This window comes from Chenopodium quinoa, unplaced genomic scaffold (genome assembly GCF_001683475.1).
Source record: "Chenopodium quinoa cultivar QQ74 unplaced genomic scaffold, ASM168347v1, whole genome shotgun sequence".
Lineage (NCBI taxonomy): Eukaryota > Viridiplantae > Streptophyta > Magnoliopsida > Caryophyllales > Amaranthaceae > Chenopodium > Chenopodium quinoa.
Window position 1 is genome coordinate 884,757 of NW_018745065.1, and position 22,724 is coordinate 907,480.

Genomic DNA, 22,724 nt, shown 5'->3' on the forward strand with positions numbered 1-22,724 from the left:
TTGCCTTGATCTTGGTAGGGTCTATATCTATTCCTCTAGAGCTTATGACATAGCCCAAAAGCTTTCCTGAGGTGAATCCAAAAGCACACTTGGATGGATTCAATCTCATGTTGTATTTTCTTAGCCTTTCGAAGAATTTTCTCAAGGCTATTTGATGGCCTAGGCGATCTTTTTACTTCACAATCATATCATCCACATATACTTTAACTTCTTTGTGCATCATGTCATGGAGCAAGGCAGTCGCTGCTCGTTGGTAAGTAGCACCCGCGTTTTTCAACCCGAATGGCATTACCGTGTAGTAGTAAGTACCCCATGGTGTTATGAAGGTTGTTTTCTCCATCACTAGTAGAAAATATCAAAAAGGCACCCCCTAATTGGCACCGGTTCAGTCCAAACCGGTGCCAAAAATGGCCTACAAAATTGGTGGGAAGCTGAACCGGAGTAAAAGGCACTGGTTCACTTCAAACCGGTGCCAAAATCATAAAGGCCACCGGTTTGAACCGGTGCCTTTGTGAACCAGGTCTTTAATTATTTAAAAAAAACCGGCCTCTTATAACGAACTAACCCTAAAATCAGTCGGCCTCTTCTCTCTCCTCTCACTCCGCCTCTTCTTTCTCCTCTGCTCTCCCTTCTCTCTCCTCTAGCTCTCCTTCATTCCCAATCTCTTCTCTTTCTCTTCGAGCATCTCCGCAACAACAACAACAACACCACCGCAAAGCCGCCGCCACCATCTCTTCTCTTTAATTTTTTATGGGTTTCATCAAAAAAATTTTGGTTTAATCCACCACGAACACATGCATGAGCAAGGTTAGAATATAATTTCTTGATTTTAATTCGATTTTTTTGTTTTCGATTTCTGGGTTATTTTGTTTCCGAATTCAATTTTGATTTTTTTTTTTTTTCTGATTTTTGTTTCTTGTTTATTCGATTTTAATACATTTTGTTTTCGATTTTGATTTTTTTTTTCGATTTCTTGGTTTTTTTTCCGATTTCAATTTTGATTTTTTTTTTCGATTTTTGTTTATTTGATTTTAATATACTTTGTTTTCGTTTTTCATTTTTTTATTTTTTGATTTCTGGATTATATTTTTTCTTATGTTTGATTTTGATTTTTTTTTTCGTTTTTTGTTTTTGTTTATTCGATTTTAATATATTTTGTTTTCGATTTTTTTTTTTTCGATTTCGGGGTTTTTTAATTTTTATTTTTATCTGGGTTTTTTCGATTACAATTTTTTTTCGATTTCAATTTATTTTCATTTCTGGGTTTTTTCAATTTCTGGGTATTTTCGATTTAATTTTTTTTAGGTTTAATTTTTTTGCGATTTCAAATTTTTTTCTGGGTTTGAATCTTAGTTGGTTTTTTTTCGAAGCTTAATTATATTTATATTGAGTTTATTTTTTTATTTATATTGTAATTTTTTTTATATGTTGTAATTGAACTACTACTGTATCGATCTATATTGTAAAATTGTTTTGATTATATATTGTAAATTTTTGATTATGTTGATTGAAATTCGATCTATATTTTGATGTTCTAAATAATTTAAGTCGATTTTTAATTGTTTGATGTTCTAACAAAAAATAAATAAAGAAAAAAAATTATAATATTTGGCACTTTTGGCACCGGTTAACCGGTGCCAAAATTGGGTTAAAAAAAATTATGGAATTGTTTTTGGCACCGGTTAACCGGTGCCAATTTCAAGTTTTGGCACCGGTTTGAACCGGTGCCTTATTAAACCTCTTTTTGGCACCCCCCACATTGGCACCGGTTCAAACCGGTGCCTTAGGCCGGGTTTGAACCGGTGCCAAATTCATTTTTTCACGTAGTGCATGTCTTCTTCTGCCATGAGAATTCGATTGTACCCTGCGTATCCATCCATGAACGAGAGAAGTGCATGATTAGCTGTATTATCTACCAGAATATCGATGTGTGGTAAAGGGAAGTCGTCCTTTAGACTTGACTTATTTAGATCTCGATAGTCGACACACATTCTTACCCTTCCATACTTTTTCGAAACTGGGACGATATTGGCGACCCATTCGGGATATTTGGATACCTTGATAAAACCTGCAGTTATTTGTTTTTGAACTTCTTCTTTTATTTTAAGAGCTACATCGGGTTTCATTCGACGCAACTTTTGTTTTACAGGTTTCATTCCTGGAATTAGCGATATGGTGTGTTGAGTTATTTCTCTATTAATGTCTGGCATATCTTCATATGACCAAGCGAATACATCGATGAATTCTTTAAGTAGATTGATTAAATCGGTTCTTTCTTGTTCATTAAGTGTTAATCCGATTTTAACTTCTCTTTTATTGGCTGAATCATTTGAGATATCAACCGTCTCAGTTTCCTCAATTATCGGTATTTTCTTTTCAAGTGTTTCCATTGCTTTAATAAGCTCTTTGTCATTTTCATTGTTAGTTAAGCAATGCTCGTCATCTTGGGTTAAAAAAAAAGCACGAGGAGTAAGAGGAAGAAGACATATTATTAAATTCAGAAATCATTACATCGAAGAGAGATATGTCCTCAGGGACTTAATTGTTAACTATCCTAGGGGAAGAGATAGAAGAAGAGGGTGCTACAACTAAGGACTTAGATGACTCTACAGGAAAAGACTTTGACTCCGGCTTTGACTCAGACGACTCTTCGAACGTTGGTACTTGCCTCGTTGTAATGGAGATTTTCCTTCCGCTTGGAGTAGTCACCTTGACTGTCTTGCGCCACCCTTGTAGTGATCCTTGCGCTGGAGGGATGAGCCTTGAGGGATAAAAGCTTTCGCTTTGTAGGACCGTTTGGATGAGCGAGGAGTTATCCTTTATGTGTGTCGGCTCATCTTTTTCTCGCCCAAATAGTAATCCCATGACATTAAAGTCAAATCATGGGGGTTCTTTCTCCTTGTGGATAGGAGATGGGATTTCATCTAGAAAATAGCAATCTAGAAAAATTTTGAATCCCGGTTGCCTTATGCCATTTATGACAAAAGGTTCTTGAAATTCGTAGCATGACTCCTTCTTTTATGAATTGTCCATTGAGGGTAAGAGGATACCGATCCATTGGGATTGCTTTCTTTTGGATGCGAGCGTTCTTACGTGCTTTTGACTTTTCTTGGGCTTGCTTGAGATCTTCCTGATTCGGTTCTAAACCAAGTCCGAAAGTATCTAATTTAGGGAGGCCAGGTGATTGCAGCGATTTTGCTATTCCTTTCTTCTTTCCTAGGGTCATCCCAGGAAAATGTCCTTGTTTCTTCAGAATAGCGTTCACTATCATATTGGAGTGGGGGTCATGGCAGAGAGGGGTCCTTTCATCCTCCTCGATTAAGGAGACCTCTTCATTAAAGCCTCACAAATCTTCATCATCTTCATCGTGCTCCACATTAATTATTGGATTTTCTATGGCTTTAATTCTCATGGGTGAAGCATCAATCGTAATGGGAATTCCTCCAACTATGACCTTTACTGTTGGTGGAGAGATGAAGGGACGGCCTTTCGGTCATGAAGCCAAGGGCGTCCCAACAATAATTTAAATGAAGCCTTAATATCTACTACTTGAAATGTAGTAGCATGTTCTATTGCTCCCGCCGCTATATTCATAGTAATCTTGCCAAGAGCTTGACGACGAGTGTTGTCATAAGCTCTTATTCCTTGTGTTGACGGGGTTAGATCTTCATCCCTTATGCCTTGCATCCTCGTAGTTTTTAGTGGACATACATTAATAGCCAATCCATTGTCTACAAGTTCATAGGAAGTTAGCCAACCCCTCAGGAGTGGTGTTAGAATCTATCCCTATCTTATCCAAGGCATTCATCACTGCCAATCTATGTTCTCGAGATGTTGCTAGAAGTTTCCATACATTCATTTCAACCTTGGTTTTCTTGAATTGTTTGACAATATCATTGTCTTCTATGATAAATATGGGAACTTGCAGCGTAGTTGGTATAGGTTATGTCGAAATAGGAGGTTGCATTCTTCCAGATCTTGTGAGAAAGTCTATGGATGAATCTTCTTCAACCCAAAAGTCATCCATGGCATATGACACTAAAGGTGGAGGTCCTACCATGTCTTTTAAGTAGACGTCTTCTTCATCACTGTCCCAAACTCCATTAATACTTATGTCTTCCTCTTGTGGAATTTGGACTAGCTTTTTGTCATCAATCATTTTCTAAATTAAATCTTTAAATTTAAAACAATTTTCAATAATGTGACCCCTTGATTGATGGTATTGACAGTAGAACCTATCTGTCCTTTTTAATGATTCAAATGGTCTCGGTTCGAGAGGTTTGACCTTACCACTCTCGGAGAACATATTGAACATTTTAGCATATGGAATCCCAATTGGAGTATAGAGTCTATTACTCTTCTCGGGTTTGTCAATTACTTATAGAGAAAAGGGTTTCTTCTTTGTGGATGGGACCTTGTCACACTTTTTCTTCGCACTGTTTCTTCGCAACTTCTAGAGCTTCACACAGCAAGTTTGATCTCTCCAACATGGACAATGTAAGAAATTGTATGTCCTCTTTACTTGCTAGTTCAGGAAAGTCATCCACGGGATCAAAAAAGATATCCTCCTCTTCTTCAATAGCATGGATTTCTTTAATAGGTTTGATGAGAGATGAGGGATCAACCTTGTTTTCCACATCAAAGATGGCCAAGGAGTGAGCGAGAGGTGCATTATCAATGCTCGGTTTCTTAATGGCAGGAGGCAATGATAGTTTGTTGTTGTCGATTTAATCTTGGATAGCTTCCTTAAGCTTCCAACAATTTTCGGTAAGATGGCCCCTACCTTGGTGATACTTGCAATGTGCATTGGGGTTCCAGTTAGCTGTCCTTTTCTCAACCGGTGGGTCCCCAAATGGTCCAATAGGAGTTATAAGACCTTTTGCATTTAATCGGTCTAATGCGGTGTCATAACTCATACCTATAGGAGTAAAGTTCCTCCTAAATGGTTTCTTTTGTCCTTGATTATTCATAGCAAGGAATTCACTTAAGTTAAAGGTACTAACATTGTTTGAGTGGGTGGTTTTGGAAGAAGAAGGATTGTCATTCTTCTTGCCTTTCCAGCCACTGTTGGAGTTACTGTTAGCAGCTTTCAGCTTAGCCAGGTCGTCTTCAATATTGATTCCAATGTCATAGAGGGCCTTGAAGGTATGGAGATTATTCTAATATTTGAGATGCTTGGAGTACTTCTCTTGAAGGTTCTTGATGAATAACCTCACAGATTCTTTTTCACTTGGTACTTCAATCATCTTAGCAGAGGTTTCTCTCCATTTGTTGAAGAAAGAGGTGAAACCTTCATTCTCCTTCTGTTTGAGGATTTCAAGTTCCCTATAGTCAGTTTCAACTTGAATGTTGCACTTGTATCTATCAATGAAAGCATTTACTATAGACTCCCAAGTAGAGGTTCTTTCTTTCTCAAGAGAAAAGAACCATTGTTGGCAAACGGTTTTGAGAGATAGGGAGAAAAAGGAGGGAAACACCTTCTTGTCAATACCCTTAATGCTCATTATTGTTTCAAAGGCTCTTAGGTGAAAATAAGGGTTGTCAGTCGCTTTGAATTTCGGGATGTCGTTGGCATTAAACTTCTGCGCAAGAAGATCCTTGTCCACCAAGACCCCTTGTGAGCTAATTCCTTGAAACTTATAGTCACTAGACAGTTTGCTCAGACTCTCTTACATGAGGTCCATTTGTTGTTGCTTCATAGGATCATCGATTTTGAGGGTTAAAACCTTTAATGCCTTAGTCACAGTAATCAATTGGTTCTTGAGCTCATTAACTTCCTCTTGAGTTGCCATTATTGTCTTAGCTTTCCTTTTACGAGCGATCGGTTTGTCGAAAAGTTAGACTTGAATAAAAAGGTTGTCTTTGATCAAACGCCCTTCCTTTCTTGACCACACACTGTAAATTAAACCATTTTTGTTTTAATGACTTGACTCAAATTGACTTTGACTTTACGAGTTTTGAGAAAGAAAAAAGCAAAAATAGGGTGCATATTTTTGGCATAAATAAGGTGTACATTTTTGGGAGTTAAGTATAGGGTTCAAACAAGTGGTTTAATTGGAGGATTAATATCCGACTTACCCCCCTAAAAGAATGACGGAAAATACGCGCATACGAGACTCTCTTAGACATGGTCAAAGTGTGCATTAGTGTGTGCTTTATGTGGTGAGTGTAAGTGACATGCTTTAACTCTTGTGTAAGACCATGAGACTTAGTGCTTAGACTTGATTAATGAATTGAAAAGGTATTATTACCAGTAAAAAATTAACTGAATTGACTAGAAAACTGTTCAATTAGACATATGGTGATGACTCGAGCAACAAACCGAACTGTCGCCAAAACGACAGGACTGGCGCCTCTCTTTGCAGTGTAGCGCCAGACGACAGGACTGTCGCCAGGCGCTACGCTCCACTGAATGGCGCTGCAGTTTTAATCTTGGCGCCATTGCTGGAACGTCGATCTGGAACTGCTTTCGGTATTATTACTCTACAGGGTATGCCTAAAGTCGTACTAAGTCAACTCTGATTAAATTATTAGACTTTAATTATTCAAATTAATTAATTAATTAATTAGGCAAAGTTCTTTTATTCATAAATCAGTTTATTTAATCTTAACACAAGTCAAACTAACGGTAAGGAAAAACACAAAGAGGATGCACAACCAATAATGCACAATTAGTCAAATAGTCACAACATGATGCAATGAGTTTGCAACCTAACCATGGCTCTAGTTCTCTAAAGTTTGGGATATGAGTTAGTCAATAGAGGGTCCATGGTTAATTGTCTGAATGCACCGCGCAGAAGCCTAACAGTGAAGGGTTGGCGCGAGTGGATGGGTGTAAACACCCATTTGTGTCTCCCCAAAACCAAACCCGGTGATGAGTACCTTTCGCGTCGAATCATAATCGAATGAAGTGAAAGTGTGGAAAGTCTAGTTTTGCGGATAATTTTAATTTCTTTTCTCTTCTCTCTATTTTTGAAAACTTATTTTAACAAAAACAGCCAATCCAGTTTGGTTGGTCCATGATATGGGTCCAATAGTAGTGTAGTTGGATGGGGCTTGACAAGAGCTTTCCAACGATATATTATAAGCCCAATTCCGATGAATATTGAGGAATTATGGCCAATTTACTAAACTGGGCCCGTTTTAAGCCTTATATGCGGCCCAATGATCTAGGGGAGGGCCTAATATAGATTTATCATTCCTAATGCAATAAGGAATGGTTTTAGTCTTCTAGATTCTTCTAGAAGGTTCTTTTCATTCCTAATTCAATTAGCATTGATAAATTGACTTTTGTTGACTTTTTAGAGTTTTGATTAAAATCAAAGAGCATTTTTTGAAGAAGATACGATTTTATCCTCCTGTACGGCAATTTCTATCTGATTTTAAGAAAACGCGTGAATTTCCAGATCAGCGCCAAACGCCAGCTGTAGCGCCTGGTGCTACGCTTGGCGCCTGGCGCTAATGTTGGCATCTGGCGCCAATAGCCAGCGTTGGCTCCAACTCGGTTTTATGTGCGCCAAAACTCTGTTTTGATATTTTATCTTTTTGGCTGATTTTCTTTATAAATAACATGCTAAAAACTCCGTTTTCGATAACCAGCAATCACCTACAATCATCGATTCTCTCTATTTTCACCAACTCTCATCAAGATTCTCTTGATTATTCTTTCTCTCTCTCTTTTCTAAGCTAGCTTCTCTCAAATATAAAAAATTCCGCATTCATTAGATCTAGATACACCTAGCCATATTCGAAGTTGCCTTCGCCCTAGACGTGAAAGGTTTAATTTCTGAGGGTTTGGTCCCAAATCTCTCTTTCAATTATTTCATTTAATTTAATTTTTGTTTATTATTTTCCTTGAAGTTACTAACGTGTGTATTTTGTTATTAGAAAGAGGTACGAGGCATCCAAGTAAGTACTTTAATGGTTTAATTGATATTATGATGTAGAGTTCATGCTTAGGTTGTTATTATAAATTCTTAGTATCATGTCTAGGGTAATTTTAATATTAAGTATGATTCCTGTGATGCCTTTTATGTTCTTCCTAATATTTATGATTGTTAGTATCATGTTAGGGTTAAAGATTTGATTTGTATTGCTTAGTGACATGCTAGGGTTTGTTATTAATATTGTTAGTATCACGCCTAGGATCTTACTATTATTATGCTTTAAGATGATTATTATTATGATTAATATAATTATTATCATTGTTTTGATTATTATTATGATTATTTTGATTATAATTTATTATTTGATATTATTATGTTGCTTGATTATATTTTATTGTTATTACTTGATCACACCTTTTATGCATGTTTAAAGGGAATTTTGTACTTGTAATCACGCTTAATAAGATAATTAATAATCTTGTTAGGGTTAATTTGATTATAATTCAAGTGATCGCCAATAATATATTTATTTGTGTATTAAATTCAACCAACATAGATTAAACATGTTTAGGGTAAACCTATTGATTGCATGTTAGTCAGAAAGCGCACATGAATACGATCAGAATAAAGTAGAGGCCTATTATTAGGGCAGGTTCAATCTCTTTTAGGTTGGATTTGTACCTTCATCCCCGAACCCTATTTGGTTCAAGACCTTATGGAGTTGACGATCTCTTGGATCGTTAAGGGGTGTAATCTTCACCTCGTGAACGGTTTACAAGTTCCTAAAAAAAACTTGTTGGCGACTCTTTTTATCTATCTTCTTCCCTTTTGGACGCCACCGTACTTTAGTGTATGATCACAGTGGGGTTCGAGCTAGGGGATTAACGCTTGAAATATTCCCTACAATGGGACACCGCGAGTTTAGAAAAACTCGCTTCCAAGGTTTGGTGAATTCAACATTCTCGGATGTATCCTTTGTTGCTCAGAGCGTTCAATCAGGTAGATGGAGCATGAATTCCCTGAGGGTTATGTCCATATGTAGAACACTATGGGTTTCAGAAAATTGAGAAAAACTCAATCAGGAAGTAGGATCGAGCACACAGTGCTAAAAACTGGTCGAAATTAGAACGCATTTTTCTGGCTCGGTATTGGAAGAACTTGGCGCCAGGAAACAGAGATTGGCGGTCACTTGAATTATAATCAAATTAACCCTAAACAAGATTATTAAATTATCTTATTAAGCGTGATTACAAGTACAAATTCCCTTTAAACATGCATAAAAGGTGTGATCAAGCAATAACAATAAATATATCAAGCAACATGATAATCATCATAATAATTATAATCATCATCATAATAATAATAATAACAAGTATAATAATCATCATAACAATAATTATGACAATTATAATCATAAATCATAAAAGTAATCATAATCATGTTAAAGCATAATAATAGCAAGATCCTAGGCATGATACTAACAAGATTAATAACAAACCCTAGCATGTCACTAAACATATAAAAATCAAATATTTAGCCCTAACATGATACTAACATGCTATTAGGAAAGACAATAGGAAGCATACTTTTAATCATACTTGATATTAGGAATTTTTAGTTGTTACCCTAAACATGACACTAGGAAGATCAAAACTCCCTAACATGACATTAGGGGTCATAACAACAACCTAAACATGATTTCTACATAATAATATCAATAAAACAATTAAAGCACTTACTTGGATGGCTCGTATCTCTTTCTAATAACAAAATACACGCGTTAATAACTTCAAAGAAAATATAAAATCAAACAATTAAATTAAATAATTGAAATAGAGATTTGGGACCAAACCTCAGAAATTAAAACCTTACACGTCTAGGGCGAAGGCAACTTCGAATTATGCTAGGTGCTTCTTGGTCTTGTGAATGCGGAATTTTGTTTGAGAGAAGGCTAGTTTAGAAAAGAGAGAGAGAGAGAGAGAGTAATTAAGAGATTCTTAATGAGAGTTGGTGATGAAAAACGGAGGTTTTAGGAGGCTATTTATAGAGAAAATCAGCCAAACGGATAAAAAAACAAATCAGAGTTTCGACGAGGATAAAACAGATTAGCGCCAGACGCTGAACATTAGCGCTAGGCGCTAAGGCTAGCGCTAGGCGCCAAGCATTAGTGCCAGGCGCTAATGTCTGTCGTCAGGTGCTAATTATTATTTTTGCGCGTTTTCTTAATTCAGATAAAATTTAGCCGTACAGAAGGGAAAAATCGTATTTTCCTTAAAAACACTCTTTTATTCTGATTAAAACTCTAAAAAGTCAACCAAAGTCAATTTATCAACGCTAATTGAATTAGGAATGAAAAGAACTTTATAGAAGAATCTAGAAGACTAAAATCAATTCTAATTTCATTAGGAATGATAAATCCATATTTCGCCCTCCTCTAGATCATTGGGCCGCATATAAGTATCAAACTGGGCCCAGTTTAGTAATTTGGCCATAACTTCCTCATTATTCATTGGAATTGGGCTTTATAATACATCGTTGGAAAGCTTTTTTCAAGCCCCATCCAACTACACCATTATTGGACTCTTGCTATGGACCAAACCAAAGTGGATTGGCTGTTTTCTTAAAATAGGTTTTCAAAAACAGAGAGAAAAGAAAAGAAATTAAAACTATCCGCAACACTAGACTTTCTACGCTTTCACTTCATTCGATTATGATTCGACGCGAAAGGTACTCATCACCGGGTTTGGTTTTGTGGAGACACAAATGGGTGTCTACACTCGCTCTCATACTTGTATGCACCCGGAGTGCCCGACTCCTTTAATGTAACTCTTTGAGCTTCTCCCATGTTCACTTGCACACAATCTCAAACAAAATTATTAGTAGCATGGCTACAAATGTAGCCTAAAGAAGAAAATCTTTTTGTATTTTTTTGCAAATAAGGTGAAATAGTCTCAACAACAATAGCAATCATCTACGCCATTCCCCGGCAACGACGCCATTTTTGACCCTAGGTGGAAGCTAGGTCATTGGACTAACTTTCCTATGTCAAAACAAATTTTTTAAACTCTCGACACACCTTCATACAAGTATAACGGCAAGTCAAGGATCGAACTCAAGGGAATGAGAGGTAACTACTATTGTCTAAGTCAAGTTATCTCGAAGTCAGGGGGGTAGGTGTGTGCGTAATCTAGGCAACTAAGAAAAACAAACAAGCAATAAAAATCACTATAATGAAACACTAGGGTTAGGATCCGCATGTACTCGGAATGGACATAGCTAATTTGGATTGGAGATGACTGAGTCAAGTGTTTCGAGGGAAAATCAAATAAGCAATCAAGAAAGTAAGGTAGGCTAATCTCCTATAGGTCAAGCTAGTGCCAACTACGAGAAACTCTAACTAGGAGCCTTGCAAACCTACTCAATCGACAAAAGCAAGCCACATATCAATTTTCCGTATCAGTGCAAGCCTACAATGCATTCTAGTGCAACAAATCAAAGTTAGCTACTTTTCAATTAATCACACACATGCACTTAATCAATCAACCAATTTAATCACAACATCAACTCTATCAATTTCCCCCAATTAGCATCAATCCATCACTCATACATGCTTCACCATTCCCCTAGCAAGAGAACTACTCACAATCCATTGAAATTAAGATCAAAACTAAGCTAATCAACAATTTCATCATCATCATATCAATAGAACTAATTCAATCGCAAATTCAATTCAAACTTGAACAATCAACAAAACAATTCAAATGATAAGCTAAAAATTGCATTAAAGTAAAATAAACCTTACAAACTTGCTTTAATTTAATGGAGGAAATGCTAAAATTCAACAATCTTCAATCATCAATCAACAATCAAGAACTTCTCTCTCTATAATCTAGAGTTTCTCTCTCTAAAATTGTAGCCTAATTTCTATTCTAATTCTGGAATAATTCCTCTTCAAATCCCTCTCTCTAAAAATATAGAAAGAAAATCTATATATAGTAAAACTAACTAAGAGAAGTTAGTTAGATCGTCCCCAAATAAACCCATACAGGCGCGACTGACCATAAGGGGAGTGCGGCCGCGTAAACCTGGGTACGGAATAGGGACCTAGACAGGCGCCCGCGCCTGGGAGCAGGGGAGCCCTCTTCCCTATCATTCCGATGCTCCTCGTGCGTTCCACTTAATGCTCTTAATAAACACGGAACCTTGCAGTTTCTAAACTACATGTTTGCGGGTTCAAGACAAGAAATCATGCCCCCACGGCTTGAATGAACAACTCAAGGTCTTTAGGAACTTTCACTTCTCCGTGCTTCAGCTTCAAATAGAGACCACTAAGCATCTTAATCAATGCCAAAATCGGGAAGAGGCTCGGGAAACTTTGGAAAACGATCTTAACCTGAAAAATAAAGGAAAACAAGCAAATAAAAGAGAAAATAAACCAAGAAATGCATAAAGGAAGAAATCAAATTAATAAAATGCAACTAAAGGAAATAAAGGGTTAAATATAGGAAAAACTAAGTAAAAGAGCTAAAGAATAGCATGAAATTCATCCTAAAAAGAACCAAATGAGTGCCACAAATGACACTTGTTTTGGGTGTTTTTGTCCCTCGCGAGAGTTACGTCACAAAGATTGGTCCGGCTGAGCTGTACCTACAAAAACAACGGAGACTCCAGGTGGTGGAGCTCCACCTCCGAAGATCAAGTTAGTAACTTGAAGGAGAATAAAGAGTGCGGAAATTTAGGTAGGGATCTGCTTGGATTCCAAGATCAGGTGTTTCTCTGATGAGAGAGAAAGTAGGTGTAATAAATGATTGAATGTGTTCCCAAAATGGGGAAGTATCTCCCTATTTATAGGGTCGTTGGTAGGTGTGCCCCTATCTAGGTCACTTGACCTAGATTTTAGTGGGCTGCCCCGAATTACGGCATTTTCTTGGGATTTGGGCCCTTGAAGGCCGCCATTTTAGAATCTATCTGAAGAAGCTACGTGTCAGATGGCTAGGGGGCCACTTGGGCCAGCCTAGTCTTGACACGTGGCCTTCTCTTATTGGGACACCTGTCTAGGGTAATTTTTACCTTAAACATTTGCCCCTCACAGGGGTCACGTGGGGCTCGGGACACGTGTCCACCTATCAAAGGTGAACAGTAACAACGGCTAGTAAAATTTAAAATTCAAACGGCGTTGCCCCCGTTTTCACCTTCTATAAATAGAAGTTTACCCCCCTCCCTTCTCTAACTTAATCTTCATTTGACTTTCTAGTGAGAGAAAGAGAGATTTTTAGAGAGAGATCCTCTGCTTCCGTCAGCATCAAATTCTCAGGATTTCCGTGTGCTAACCTTGCAACACCTGGTCACCGTCTGTAGCAGTTTTTAGAGTTTTCAGAGTTAAACGTAAGGTAACCGCCTGTACCATTTTTAGCTTTTCTTTTCCAACTTGTATAAATTATTTTTTCCTTATGTATACATATTTTTAAAAATAAAATGAGCTCTCAATCCACACACTCGGCACTGCCTAGGACACTCAGCCGATCTCCCGGAACGGCTGAGTCTAGAATAGGGGGTACCTTTTCTGGACTGTCGGAACTGCTGTGCTCATCCCTTAATTCCTCCCTCTCTGTGGTAGGACACAATGGCTAGAGTCAAACAGATAGCTATAAAGTCTAAGAGCCGGTGCATTATGGAAGTGCCTGACGATGAAGTTATTCCGGATGGGGAACATGAGGATTTGGAGGAGAGCAACAATTCTGATGAAGAGGCTCCCACTTCTTCCTGGAGCTCAAGCGTACGAGAGGTAGACAGTGAAGAGGCCGCCTCCTCTAATGGATTCAGGGAAGGATCAGGCGGTACTGAGGCCGCTGAAGGACCGGGAGCCAAGGCTTTTAGCTCCAATCAAGATAATTTTGCGGCTGACTATCAGCAGCTGGCAAAAGTTGCCGACAACCCTAACCCTTAGAAAATTAGGATGCTTCCGGGTGACATAGCCTTGCTGAAGAGTGGCTTCAGGGCTTTCAAGGAAAAGCACCCCTTTGGAAAAGGGTGGGATATAATCGTTCCGCCTGCGGACGCAGTGATGGCCTGGGATGACAAAATAGAGAATGTAGACAACTATTTTGTCTGCTACGAGGCGGTAATAGAAGTCGGCCTCCGGTTCCCCCTCCATACTGAGATTAGGAAAATCCTAAAGGGGTATGATATGGGAGTCCAGCTCACCCCAAACTCGTGGGTGAACATTTTAAGCTATATTGTCGCCTGCGAGCTCTAGAATCTTTCTCCTAGCTTCTCTGCCTTCGCTCATATGGACTACTTGAGTAAGGCCCAGGCGGTCATGGGGCATGGTATACTCTTACCACCTTCCCCCAATTTTTGATGTCCTTGGACAAGGTGTCCAAGTGGTCCGGGTGGAAGGACAAATTTTATTCAATCTCCTCACCAACCCTGAGACACAACCGGACACTACGCCGGTTGTAGACACCTAAATGTGTCTCCCCAAAACTAAACCCGGTGATGAGTACCTTTCACGTCGAATCACAATCGAATGAAGCGAAAGTGTGGAAAGTTTAGTGTTGCGGATAGTTTTAATTTCTTTTCTCTTCTCTCTGTTTTTGAAAACTTATTTTAAGAAAACAGACAATCCAGTTTGGTTGGTCCATAATATGGGTCCAATAGTAGTGTAGTTGGATGGGGCTTGACAAGAGCTTTCCAACGATATATTATAAGCCCAATTCCGATGAATATTGAGGAAGTTATGGCCAATTTACTAAACTGGGCCCGGTTTGAGCCTTATATACGGCCCAATGATCTAGAGGAGGGCCTAATATGATTTATCGTTCCTAATGCAATTAGGAATGGTTTTAGTCTTCTAGATTCTTCTAGAAGGTTCTTTTAATTCCTAATTCAATTAGCATTGATAAATTGACTTTTGTTGACTTTTCAGAGTTTTAATTAAAATCAAAGAGCATTTTTGAGGAAAAGATACGATTTTATCCTCCTGTACGGCAAAATTTATCTGATTTTAGAAAACGCGTCAAAAACAGGATTAGCGCCTAACGTCAGGCATTGGCGCCTGGCGCTAATGTTGGCGCCTAGCGCCGATAGCTGGCGTTGGCGCCAGCTCTGTTTTTCGTGCGCCAATGCTCTGTTTTGTTAATTTTATCTTTTTGGCTGACTTTCTCTATAAATAACGTATTAAAAACTCCGTTTTCATTCACCTACAACCAGTTTTCATTCGCAATCATCAATTCTCTCATTCTCTTCTCATTCATCTCTCTTCTTTTTCTAAACTAGCTTTTACATACAAAATTCCGCATTCATTAGATCTAGAAACACCTAGCCATATTCGAAGTTGCCTTCGCCTTAGACGTTAAAGGTTAATTTCTGAGGGTTTGGTCCCAAATCTCTCTTTCAATTATTTAATTTAATTGTTTTTCTTATTATTTTTCTTGAAGTTACTAACGTGTGTATTTTGTTATTAGAAAGAGGTACGAGGCATCAAAGTAAGTAATTTAATGGTTTTAATTGATATTATGATGTAGAAATTATGTTTAAATTGTTATCATGATATTCCTAGTATCATGTCTAGGGTTATTTTAATATCAAATATGATTTTTATGATGCCTTTTATTCTCTTTCTAATATTTATGATTGTTAGTATCATGTTAGGGTTAAAGATTTGATTTTTATTGCTTAGTGACATGCTAGGGTTTGTTATTAATCTTGTTAGTATCATGCCTAGGATCTTGCTATTATTGTGCTTTAACATGATTATTATAATTATTATTATGATTAATATGATTGTTATTTTGATGATTATTATTATGTTGCTTGATATATTTATTTTTATTGCTTGATCACACCTTTATGCATGATTAAAGGGAATTTGTACTTGTAATCACGCTTAATAAGATAATAATAGTTTATTTGTGCATTAATAATATTCAACCAACATAGATAAACAGGTTTAGGGTTAATCCTATTGATTGCATGTTAGTCAGAAAGCGCACATGAATATGATCAGAATAAAGTAGAGGCCTATTATTAGGGCAGGTTCAATCTCTTTTAGGTTGGATTTGTACCTTCATCCCCAAACCCTTATTTGGTTCAAGACCTTATCGAATTGACGATCTCTTGGATCGTTAAGGGGTGTAACCTTCACCCTGTGAACGGTTTACAAGTTCCTAAAACTTGTTGGCGACTCTTTTACTCTATCTTCTTCCCTTTTGGACGCCACCGTACTTTAGTGTATGATCACAGTGGGGTTCAAGCAAGGGGATTAACTCTTGAAATTATTCCCCACACCGGTACAATCAGAAACCGGTTCTTCTTGGCAGGAAATGCCCTCTCACGGCGCTCTCTACTAGGGTCCGGGAGCAAATAATGGAGCCGAGTTTCTTCGAAACCACTACTGAGCCCTTGGGGGATGGGACTCACATCATTGTTCCAAAGAACTAGATCCCCCACCCGGACTATTTTAAAGATGAATGCTTTCTGTCCGCCTGTGGGTTAAGCCCCATGTTTCCCAAGGGTAGATCCACTTGCATACGGCTTTTTTGTAGTTTTTATTTTGTACTTGCAACTTTTATGATTCCCTCTAACTTTTGTTTTCTCCTTGCAGCCGACGCCTTGAGAGTTGACCTGGCTAAGACTCGGGCCAAGTCAGTAGTGCAACTGTGCAAGGAATGCGCGCTGTCTAGGAGAGCAGCCGTTGAGGCCAAGGAGGCCAAGAAAGGTGGGGTAAGACCGCCTGACTTTATCATTTTCTTTAAATTTCTTAAAGAGGTTTTTGCCGGCTGGTAACATTTAGTTCTTGATTTGCAGGATGCCACTAAATGTGTTCCACGCTCCATCTCCAAGCTTTTCAAAAGGCAAGGGGAGGAGCTGGAAAAAAATCCAGCTGCCAAGGCCGCCAAAAAGAATCCTTCACAGACAACTCCTGCTGCCAATCCGGATCGTCCTATGACTGGTGGGAAGTCCCCTTCTGCCATGAAAATTCTGAGCGGAAGTTCAGAACGATTGCAGAAGAATGCGTCGGATGCTTCTACGGCATAAAAGGGTTGCCAGCCACCTCATGTTGCAGCCGGTGCGGCAACAACTTGGGAGGAGGATACTCATAAGCCCCATTCGGAGACCCAAGGTAAGAACAAGATTGAAATACCTTGGCCACTTGACTTTATGAGAGTGAAGACTAAGGTTGACCCTTCAAGGGGTTCAGTCAGCAGCCGGCAACAAATGAATGCCAACTACGCTGCATCCCTCTCACCAAGTACTTCTTTTGGTGCAGATCTGACATTTGACAAGTCGGATCTTCCTAGGTTTGCCAAGCGGATGGTGAGGACCCTCACCCAGTCGGAGAAGAATTCCATACCTGATCTGCAGGTGGTGGACTTTGACCGGATAATGGGCCAACTGGCTGAGGTAAAAGATTCTTCAACTCAATTTTTGATATTTTTTCTTCATTTTTACCAAGTGTTTCATAATTCGGCTGCCCTTTTCTCAGGTAATGCTGAGGGTGGATGGGCTCCGGGGCCTCATGAGGCGGAAACAAGAAGAGGTAAATGACGCTAAACGGAGGGCCCTTGAAAACCTCAAGTCTGTTGAATATGCTAATTATATGTCTGATTTAGAGATTAAAGCAATAGAGTTGAAACAGGAGGAGCTGATTTGGAGTTTGACGGCTGCGAACGATGAAGCTACTAGCCGGGCTAATGACCTTGATAAAAAAGTAATGGATGCTAAGGGTGAACTCAAGGCATTAGAAGACGCTGACAAGGAGAACACGAAGCTCCGAGCAGACGTTGCCTGGTTGGGGGTGGAGATGGTCAATCTGCGGAACCAATAGTCAGATGAGATTGCCAAGGAGCAGACCCGACTGATGAAGGAGAATGAGCGGGACAATGCAGCCCTCCAGAAGATAGCCTGGGGGCTCCTCTATCCGGATGTAGACTTTGAAGTCTACAAGCTTAGGTATGATTACGCCACTACGGTGTATGATGCCAAAGTTTTAGGAGAGGCAACTCCACCTCGCTTCAAAGACTGGCTTGTTGAGATGGGATATGAAGTCTCAGACAATGAAGGGGAGCCGGCGGAGGACGAGAAAAATGAACGCAGCCAGCCTCAGGTGGCTGATAACCAATCAGAGGCCCTCCCAATCGGTCAAAACCAGCTGGGTCAGCAGCCTGCAACTCAGCCTTGAACCAGCCTCCCCAAATTTGCGGCAATATGCCAAGTTTCTTTCTTTTCCGGCTTGTAAGCCGAGTATGTTGTATTTTTACCAACTGTGGAGTTGGGTAAACAATTATTTCTTTGCTTTCTCACCGGATGTGAGTCCGGTTAACAATTATTATGGCCTTAGTTCCATTCTTAATATTTATATGAAGTATTCTGACTCAGTCGGTTGTTTATGAATGTTTGTGTTTGAATTTTTTGAATTTGAATTTTGCGTATATATTGCAATTCTTTAATATTTAGCCTAACTTAGAAAAGCATGCGGCAATTTGCAATCCGGCTGCTCTTGCCCCTGTACAAATGTGTGGTTGGTTTCATTTCAAATTGATTGATTGGCTTGAAAACACTTGATACTTGGAGAAGTATGAGGTGTTTTTAAGGCCAATCAATCACAATGGTGATTGCCCCAAACCAAGTGCACAGCCGGCCATTAGAACGGGTGCTTCGAGCCTCTTATCCAAGCGGTAATATTCCGTATGGGATTATTGCATAGCCATTACACAAACTCTTTTGCCCCAATTGGGAGAGGGAGTGCAATTTTGGAATAAATAATCTAAGTATGAACTTTAGCCGGTAACCGACTGATGCATAGGTACGTAGAGCTGACAAAGAGTCTGCTCTCTGTGACGATTGCACCCGAAGGGGTGTTGCCGGGCGCCATTCTCCATGTCGAGACAGACGGTTTTGTAAATTAAGCAACCATACGGCCATTGGCCTTTGGTCTGGTTTGAAACCGGTTGTATAGCTAATAAGCGTTTTTGTGCTTAGTTTTTTCAATCTGGCCATTGGCCGCGTGTTATTTGAATATTGAATTTAACACTAAGTATCGAACTTAGTTGGTTAAGCAAATAAGCTGTCTGAGTATTACCCAGACGGATAAGTAATTATAAAGATAACAACCAGTTAGAAGGGCGTTGACTTGCATTGACTTTTCTCCCTTCTCTCTCCTTCCATGGTGATCTGATTTTTCTGGTTTTCCTCAGCTTAATCGGTTCCAATGGCTCGAAAGAAGAAGAAATCTACTCCTCAGCCCTCAAACAACTTGAATCATGCTTCTAAATCTCTATTGAATGATGGTGTTAATAGGTTGAATGTGTCCAAGCTTGCGGGTTCTTCTTCGATTCCAGAGATTGATGAGGATCCTGATGAGCTGGTTACTCCTCCTTCTCATTTGAGTCGCTCAACTGAGAAGATTACTAGAGCTGAGCTGACAGCTCTTGAGGACTTTCATACGCGTCTGATTAAGGCTAATAAAACAGTGCCCAAATCCACTGTTTCATTGGATCTTCGAGCTTCTTCATCTGAACTGAATGCAGGTTGTTCTTCAATAGGTGATACTATGGTGGCTGAAGGTAATCCTGGCCTTAATTTCGGTTCAGTGCTGCGAATTCCAGAGACAGCAACTCCTGCTACTATTCCATTGATTTCTGAGATCGGTTCTGCTCCAAGTGCTGACCCGGTTTCTTTGGGAGATGATGTGGTCCCTCCTCGGCCAAATATTCCTGCTTCTAAGGCAAGCGTTGCTAAGCTCACTGCTAAGGGTTTGACCCTTTCTTTTGTAGCTCCTATGGTGAAAGATGGAAAATCTATTGCAATGTTACAACAAGCCGAAATTACCGAAGGTAATCTTAAGTGGAAAAATTCTGTAATTTTCTATGTCATAGGCTATTATCCTACTATAGCTGTTGTCCATAGATACATTGCTGAAAATTGGAATGTTGTTTTTTGGCATGATGATGGATACTTTCTGATTAAATTCCAAAACTCTGATGATATGAATGTTGTTCTTAATGCTAGTCCACACATGTTCTTTGGTAAGGCGGCTATTGTTAAGCCTTGGTCTGAGAAATTTGACTTTTATGCTGAGGTTTTGAGAACTGTTCCTATATGGGTGAAATTACCTAACTTACCTTTAAATTGTTGGGGTGTGGACACCTTGAGCAGACTGGGAAGTGTCTTAGGAGTTCCTTTATGTGCTGATGAGTGTACTTCAAAGCAGTTGAGGGTCTCATTTGCTAGGTTGCTCATTGAAGTTGTTGTCACTAAGACTTTACCCAAGAATATCTGGTTTGAAAGCCCGGATGGTGCTTTGATTGAACAAAAAGTTGTTTTTGAAAGGGCACCCCCCTTTTGTAGCAAATGTAACAAAGTAGGCCATGACTGTGCTAGGAAGGTGCAGCCTCAAAAGAAGCAGGTGTCTTCTAAGGAGCAGCCTAAGCAAAAGGTGTGGGTTGTTAAGCCCCAACTTGCTACTGGTCCTGCACCTGGGCCTAGTGTGCCTGAGTCTGGGGGTAATGGTTCTATGCATAATGCTGGTGTGTTCATTCCTGCTCCAACTACTGTGCAAGCTACTTCTGATGATGATTGGAGAGTGGTGGGAAGGAAGCAAAGAAGTCATAGTAATCCTCCCGTCTTTACTAATGTTCCTCATTCTAATACTTATGCTGCCTTGCTTAAGGATGGAGATGGTGCTGGAGAACTTGTTCCTATCGGGGGTGATGGTAATCCCCCTCTGGGATCATGATTGTCCTATCATGGAACATTAGGGGTTTAAATTACCCCTGCAAAGTAGTTTTTCTTAAGAAACTGCTAGCTGAACAATGGGTGGATGTTGTTGGTATTATGAAAACTAAAGTGAAGTGTGATAAGAGTGTTAAGCTTCAAAAGAAATTTGGATCTTCTTGGTCTTGGTTTTGTAACTACTCATTTTCTCATAGGGGTAGACTCTGGGTTGGCTGGTCTCATGACAAGGTTAATCTTTCAGTCATTTCCTCTCATGAGCAGTTTATTCATATCCAGATTAGCTCCAAGGATCTTCATCATCAGATATTTTGTACCTTTGTGTATGGCTTACACTCTATTCATGATAGGTTACCTCTTTGGGATGGTATTTCTAGTATTGGAGCTGTTTTTGGGCCTTGGCTTGTTATTGGTGACTTTAATTCTGTTCTCAATTCTTATGATAGAGTTAATGGTAATGCTGTAACTGATTATGAGGTCAATCATTTAAGAAGTTTTGTTGATAACCTTGATCTTTGTGAGCTTAAGAGTAAAGGTTCTTTTTACTCTTGGTCTAATAAGGGTCATGGTGATGGTAGAATTGCTACAAGGATTGATAGGGGGCTTGTGAATCAGGCTTGGTTGAGCAAGTTTCCCCATGTTGAATCTATCTATCTTCCTCCTCTCCTTTCTGACCACAACCCTCTCTTGGTTAAAGTGAGTAGGTTTGTTGCTACTAAGGGGAGACCTTTTAGGTTTCTTAATTGTCTGGCTGATCATGCTGATTTCTGTTCCATTATGGAAAAAAGCTGGCATAGTGTTACAGGCTGTTCGGCTATGGTTACTATTTGGCAGAATCCGAGATCTGTCAAAAGGAATCTGAAAGATCTGAACACTAAGTATTTTGCTAATGTTGATGAGAAAGTGGATGTGGCTCTTGCCTCTTTGAAAGCCATTCAGGACCAGCTTGCTGTAGATTATTCTAATTCTGACCTTCATGTTAAAGAGGCTGAAGCTGTTTCTATGGTGAAGCATTGGATGAATATCCAAGAGTCCATTTATAAGCAGAAATCCAGGGTTGATTGGATTAAGCTTGGGGATTCCAATTCTCACTACTTCTTTTCTGTTGTGAAGCACAGACAAGGTAGAAATAGAATTGATTCTATCTTTACTGAAGATGATGTCAGATTGTGGGATTCTATAAAGGGCTCCTTGATTCTAGTGCTAGCTTTCTCCTTGCTGTTGATTTAGCCACTATTAGGAGAGGTTCTCAACTCAGCTCTAGTTCTATTGATATTTTGACTTCTGTGGTTACTACTTCTGAGATTGATAGTGCTCTAGCTCAGATTGGTGATGATAAGGCGCCTGGAATTGATGGCTTTAATGTTGTTTTCTTCAAAAAGGCTTGGCCTATGATCAAAACTGATATTTATACTGCTATCTTCTCTTTCTTTGAGACTGGTGTCATTGCTAAGCAGTGGAATTGTACAACAATCACCTTAGTGCCTAAGGTTCAACATCCTTCTTATGTCAGAGAGTTTATGCCTATTGCTTGTTGTACCATGTTGTACAAGCTGATCTCCAAAGTTCTCACAAACAAGATTGCTAAAGTGGTGGGGACTGTTATTGATGATGCTCAAGCTGGGTTTATCCCGGGTAAGCACATTGGTGACAATATTCTCCTGGCTACTGAATTGATCAAAGGCTACTCTCATAAGTTTGTTTCTCCCGGATGTATGATCAAGATTGACTTGAGAAAGGCCTATGACTCTGTTGAATGGCCTTTTCTGCAGACTGTTCTAGAAGAGCTTGGTTTCCCTCATTCTGTTGTGAAATAGATTATGACTTGTGTCTGCTCTGTCTCTTACTCTGTGATGGTTAATGGCTTTCCTGCTAAACCTTTTTCTGCAAAAAAAGGCCTTAGGCAAGGAGATCCTATGTCTCCTTTTCTTTTTGCTCTTTGTATGGAGTACCTCTCTAGGTGCCTTAAGGAAATGACTGGGAATCCTAATTTCAATTTTCATCCTAGATGTGAGAAGTTAGGTATTACCCATATGATGTTTGCTGATGATCTTCTCCTCTTTTCTAGGGCTGATTCCACCTCTATTCCGCTTCTCTTACAAG